This window comes from Fukomys damarensis, unplaced genomic scaffold (genome assembly GCF_012274545.1).
Source record: "Fukomys damarensis isolate Sample0158 unplaced genomic scaffold, DMR_v1.0_HiC HiC_scaffold_19, whole genome shotgun sequence".
NCBI lineage: Eukaryota > Metazoa > Chordata > Mammalia > Rodentia > Bathyergidae > Fukomys > Fukomys damarensis.
Window position 1 is genome coordinate 4,353,498 of NW_022900931.1, and position 6,422 is coordinate 4,359,919.

Consider the following 6,422-nt stretch of genomic DNA (forward strand, 5'->3'; position numbering starts at 1 on the left):
CGCCTCTCCAGTCTCCCGGCGCTTCTGACCCCCAGGAGGCCGGGTCTGCCCGCCTTGGACCCGGCCCTCATCTCCCCGGCCTCCGCTCTCCCGCGGCCGTGCCCACTGAGGCGGGACGGGGTGACCACCTGTGCCCCGGCTGCAGGGACCAGCCCTGAGCCTGGGTGACAGTTCCACACTGCCCTCGCCGCCCCGTCCAAACTCCGTCTCGAGCTCGGTGTGTGGAGCTGGATAGCGCCTCCTTTACACGCCGCAGTTCGCCACAGCGCCGTGATATGGGGGATAAGTGTCGCTCCCAACGTGGTGGGCGTCAGGTAGGCCGTTTGTGCTGTCCAAAATCGAAGAATGAATTCCGAGGAGCAAGGTTAGGAGGTTAGGAGCAGGAAGAAACGTGTTGAGAGAGACAGCTCCTGAGAGACAGGAGGGGACCCCAAGGTGGGCTGCCGAAGAGCACACGTCTCAGAGGAAGTTTTACGGAGCAAAAATCACCAGGTGGGTACAACGCAGGTGGAAACTATGATCGACCAATAAGGTTAAGAGTATAGCCCCTTAGGTCCATCGATCTGGTGGGGACGCAGGTCACCTAGCAGGTGTATGCAGAAAGAACAAGGACCTTTTAAGGAAGCGTTGGATCAGGAGGTCCTGGTCACCCACCTGGGTGACTGATGTTTCCTAGACTCTCCTGGGCCAGGTGATACCCATTATAGTATAATCTTCGATTTATTGCTTATCCCTTAGGGAGGCAGGTAGGTCTGGTTATTCTGTCTTTACCTTGAGGCCTGGCCTCTCAGCCACAGTTGTGATGGGTTCTCATCCTCTGCACGGGCCTTGCCCTGTCTGACGGCCTGGAATACTTCTACCTCGCCTAGCTGCCTAGAATATACCACCACCCTCCTCACCTCTCCCATGGCCCAGGGCAGTAACCTCCCACTTCTGCTCTTGCCCTTCACTGTTTCCACCTAGCAGCTGGGGTGCGGAGTCCTGAGGGCGATGCTCCTGTGGCCACCGACCCCTTCCCCTCCCCCTCATGGTGTCCCCGGGTCCTGCCTGGAAGGGGTGTGGCTACAGCAGCTCTAGGGTCCCCAGGGCCTACAGCAGCCGGAACAATGGGGGTATTGAGGTGATCCAATCACAAAGGGCAGAATTACCCCAGACGCCCCACAGACCTCTGCCCCTGCTTCCCCCTCCCTGCCCTAAGGACACTAGGAAACTTAGGGTGGGGTAAAAAATACTTCTTTAACTCTTCTTTCCCTGGATTCGTGGCCTAAGTCCCTATAACAAGAGAGATGAACCAGAGAAAGCATACAGATTTGTTTTTTTTGGAGACAGGGTCTCTGTAGCCCAAGCTGGCCTTGAACCTGAGGGGATCCTCCTGTCTCAGCCTCCAGAGTGCTGGGGTTATGGATATGTGCCACCATGCCCAGCAGTTTAGTCAAAGTAAGCTTTGTGTGGTTCAGGAAACTTCTTGAGGAAATGCAGACCCGAAGAGACAGGTAATACTTGTGTGTGTTTGTACTTAGGCTTGATGAACAGTGGTCCACTGGGAAAAATATGACTCGATGGCAGAGGTTATGATCTTGGGGTGATAAATGGGGGAGTTACCCAGGCCTATTTGTCCCGGTTCCTCTCTGTGTCACTGAGTCCTTGGAGATAAGCATGACCCTTTCCTCCGGGTATAGGGAGGGCACCTCTCAGATGGGGCTCTCAGGACCTGACCAGGGGACAATGAGATGGTGACAGTGAGCTTCCTGCTGCCGTCCTCTCAAAGCCCTGGTGCTGTGTTTCGGAGGAATGAGTCCTGACCGCCATCACCAGCAGCCCTCCTGTGACCAGGAGGGGATCCAGGCTTGGATGAAGTAGGGACGGCCAGGAACCAGATCCTTGGTGACTCTCCAGAGCCCTGATCAGACCTGCCCTGGAGCCTACCTTACCTCTGGACTTCAGCTAAAAATGCCGGGGAAATTCTCCTGTCATTTAAAGGAACTTGAGTTTTCTATTCCCCAACAACCAAAGTGTCCCTTTTAAATCAAATTGCCAAGTTATCATCTTCTGACAACACTAGCAGAAAAAAATTTCCCAGGGAAGATCTGTGAGTGGCAGAGCCTGAGACACACGGTGACTCCAGGGGTGAGGAAGAGACAGGCCTTCTCCCCTCCCCAAAGTCAGGACACTTTCATGTCCGTTTGGCTCAAGATGACCACGCAATGCGAGGGGCCAGGAAAAAGTGTGGCAAATGTGGACAGTTTAAAATGAATCATGGTAAAAGATACATCGCCGCGAATCCCCTTCTAAATCCTCCCCTGTCTTTGAACACATTCACCTCATCTTTCTCACAGTCCCGGAGTCCCCTTTCCTGACGAGTGATCAAAACTACAGAGACTACTGGCACGCGGCATCCAACAGGAAGGCAGGCGCGTAAAAACTGGGTCCTCGTGTGCCTCCATCCACTGGTCTGGCCGGCACCGTGCAATGCCTGCCTCTTTCCCCAAAGTCAAAATGACCGTGAAAGGGAGCCGTTCCAAACCGATTCAGGACATAATTTCCACAGAAAGATGAGATGGCAGGCAGTGCCTCCCTCCTTGCATTTGTGTCTTGTGAAAATCGCACTCGGATTCCACGTCCATAGCTCAGAGGAATTAAAAGATGTGCAATAGCCAAGGGTTTAGCTCAGTGGTTTGGCTGCCTGCCTCGCAAGTACAAGGATCTGAGTTCGATCCCCAGGCCCCCCCAAAAAAGATGTGCAATACAATGATTGTGCGGCAGAGAATGCAGGTGTATTCCGCCATTCATAATAAAAAAAAGAAAGGAACTGTAAGAGCCAGGCTGGCTCCCTTCAGTTTCTTTCTCCTGTTTTCCCCAAGCACTGTCTAATCAGTAATCAACCAGTTAGTCATTTCTTTTTGTTGCTATAACAATAACTCCCTGCATTTCAAATGCTTCGCAATAGAAAAGAAAAAGAATAATAACGGAGAATGAAGGAATTACATCTGAATGGCATTATTCCTGGCTTTATTAAATTTGCTCTTACACATGTTTATGGAGTCAGAGAGCTGGTTCTCCCCAAGCAGCAAATTCCACATTAATAAGTGCTGGGGGGTGGGGCGGCGAGTCTCAGAATGAAAGGCCTTCCATGCAAGGCCTGGGCTTGCTGTGCCTTTCATTTTCTCCCAAATAGCTCATCCCGCCAGCTGCGGCAACTAAGGCCTGGCCTGCCTCGAACTTGATTAAACCGCGAAGACAACCTTTCCCTGTCCCTGAGAGATCAAGGGGGGCAGGAGGGGCCAAAGGGGATTTCACAGATGGTCTCCCAGCTGCCCCTCTGCGGCAACGACGACGTGGGACCCCTGTGGTCAGAGCTTGCTTTACTGCTGCGTAGCCAATCCCAGGATGGGCGTCCTGGACCCCAGCTTTAGAGCAGAGGCACCAGGTAATTAGTATGGATGACAAAGAGTGCCTTCCACACCGTGGTTTCCAGGATCCTTGGGGTCTGACGTCTAAACGCATTTGACTTACAGCCTACAGCGCTGCCTCTGGATGCCTGTTTGGACCCCTGTGGGGTACACTGGTGCCAGCCCCTCAAATGCCTCTGCTCTATTAGAATTCCCACCTTGCCAGTCTCACTGCCCTAAGGTGGCTGGACAACTGGTTTACCTAGCCTGCTTTGCTACAAAGATCGATGCCGGACAGTGGCAGTGACAGCCTCTGTCCGTGTGACACACACCCCAGAGGAGGGTGGTCCCGAAGCCCTGCACCTTGGAGAAAGCCGCCTGCAGCAGCGGCACCCAGCTTGGGAGGTGGGGAGGCCACATCAGTGTCCTGGGCCACGCTGGGTGTCTTTGCTGGTGGTGGGGGTGAGTGCGGCTGTGAGATCTTGGCGCAGAGTGTGTGGAGTACTTCGGGGCATCACTCCCTGAAGCTACACCCGGAGGCAGGACCCCACCTCCTGACAACCCCAGGCTCTGCGGAGTATTAATAAATAAACTCCTTCCTGCATAATCAGCCCGGTCTGCTCCGGCAGCTTCCAAGGGCCTCGCTGGTCACACAGCCCTGCCCTTCTCCCTGCCCAGCGTGGGCTGCGGGACTTCCGTAATGATGCGGGGAGATGTAAGTGTGAGTGGTTCTGCAGACTGTCTGGGAGACCAAACCCACCCATCAGAACGGACAAAGGTTCTGGGGGGCAAAACCATGCTTATTACTAAGCCATTGTCATCTTCGGGTCAAAAGCCACCGTCATCTGTGCAAGGCCAGACTTATAACCCCGCAGCCCCTGCTCCGCATGTGCCTGTGCATGTGCGTGTGTGGGGAACAAAGGAACAGCACCTGTCAAGGCTCTGTGTTTGGAAAGATCCTTACTACAGATAAGAAACTGGGCTGGGCGACCCTCCCAAGGTTACAAAGCACCCAACTCCGAATCACACTGGAGGCCTGGCTCTGCCTGCCAGGAACATACAGCCAAGCACGTACGATGCAGTATCCCGGATGGGCCCTCCGGGCCCACTGCCTCTAGTGTCCTGGGAAGGAGGCACACATAGTGAGACCCGGCGCGGCAATGGGGCCATAGGAAGCACCCCAGGCACCAAACAGGCTGATGTCTCACAAAGGCTGCGTGTCTGGCTTCTACCTAGGTTTCTGTCCCCGCCGAGGGCTCCAGCTGACAACAAACTGCTCCAACTCCGAAGACTGCATCTCCTTGGCTCAGGACTTCAAAGGCCAGAGCGAGGCTCCTTACTCCCCAGCCCCCAAACCAGCAGAGGACAGGAGTAGAGAGCAAGGGGCACTCGGAGAAGCACTCATGATGTGAAGGGTCTTACTAGCAGTTGCTGATGGCTCTGTCCCCGGAGGAGCCTCCTCCATCCCACCCACGGGGTCCTGATTCTCGCAGCATCTCTGCTGAGCTCTCCTGGGCTGGGCACGAGGTCCCCCAACTAAAACACTGCTCCCCTCCACTCAGGCTTCCCAGAGGGGTCCCATGGGGTGTGGGGGGCAGTGCACACTCCCTAAGTGTCACACACACACGCACACAAAAGTGCACAGGACACATGCACATGGGTACACACGCACCCAAAACGTCAGCTTTGGGAAGGGTGCAAGCCAGGTCTGAGCAGCCCATCTGGGCCCTCCTGAATGCCTCACTAGCGGGCTCTGCGGCTCTCATGTCCAGCCCCAGACGGGCCCGCTCTGCTCTGCTGACCCACCCACAGCACGCTGGCCTGGCGCATCCACCCACTCTTCTACCCTGAACCCAACCTCAGGGTGGCCTTGCTTGGTGACCAGGCTCTGCAGAAGGACTTGAGGGTCGAGGCCAGGAGCCCTGCTGACTCCTTCAGATGCTTTCTCCTCCTCTCCCTCTCTCCACGTTGGGATTGTCTGCAACCTGCACTTGGGACACCTCCACCCCGTCCCCAGACCAGTCCCAGGCCCTGCCATTCTGCCTCTTCCTTGTGGCTCCTTCGCCGTTGCCTTGCCCCCAAACTACCTCCTCCAGAAGCAGCCGTAGCACACAGTGGCTCCGGCCACTGAGGGCTTGCATCACCCTCTCCCGGTGCCCAGGGCCCTTGAGGCAGAGCTGGTTTGGTGGCCACGCCGGCTCGCTCCGCTCCTTTTCTCATTCCTCTCCCTGAACCTGGGGTGTCCTGGTTACCTCCACCTGGCAGGCAGCTTAGTCCAGAGCTGCCCGGTCCCCTCTGGGCCCACAGCACTGCCACACACAGAAAAAGAAACAAGCCCGGGGGCCCTGGAAGCCCCACCTGAGCCCGGAGGCCTGGGCACTCTGCCCGCGTGGGCCTGGGTCCCAGTTCTATGGGATCCAGGATGGCTGCTGGAAAGCTTGCTGCCTCGGCCCCACTGGCTCAGGGCTGGGCTTTAGGTCACATCCTTCACATTCGGATCCCGTCACACATACGTGGCTTGTACAGAAATACACAATCCCGTGTGTGCACACACTCACACACAGCCTGGAAGGGTCCTGTGCAGAAGCCAAGGGATGCCTGGGCAGCCGGCAGGACCACAGCCCCGGAGGCGCCTTCTACAGGCGGGGAGGGGTTTCTGAGCGCTGCGACCCCAATAAAGGACATAGGGCGAGACAGCCAGAGTGGGCAGACACATTTTATTCCACCCTCCGCCGGCCCCCAGGGCCACCTAAGGGGGAGGGAGGGCAGGACAGGGGTCTGCCACAGAGCCCCGCTTCCTGGGGGCTGAGCCTGGCAGGGCAGGCAGGACGGAGATGCTGCCAGATTGGCAGTCGGGGCACAGCGACCCCATCAGACGCTCACTGTGCACCTGGTGACACCCGGACGACAGCTCTCACCGGCCAGGGAGGAGAAAGTGGCAGAGGCAGTGACGAGGTTGCTGGGGGCCAGTAGAAAAGTCGCGCACGCACTCACGCTGGGCCAGTGAAAGGCTCCGCCGGCCCCCCGCCACTC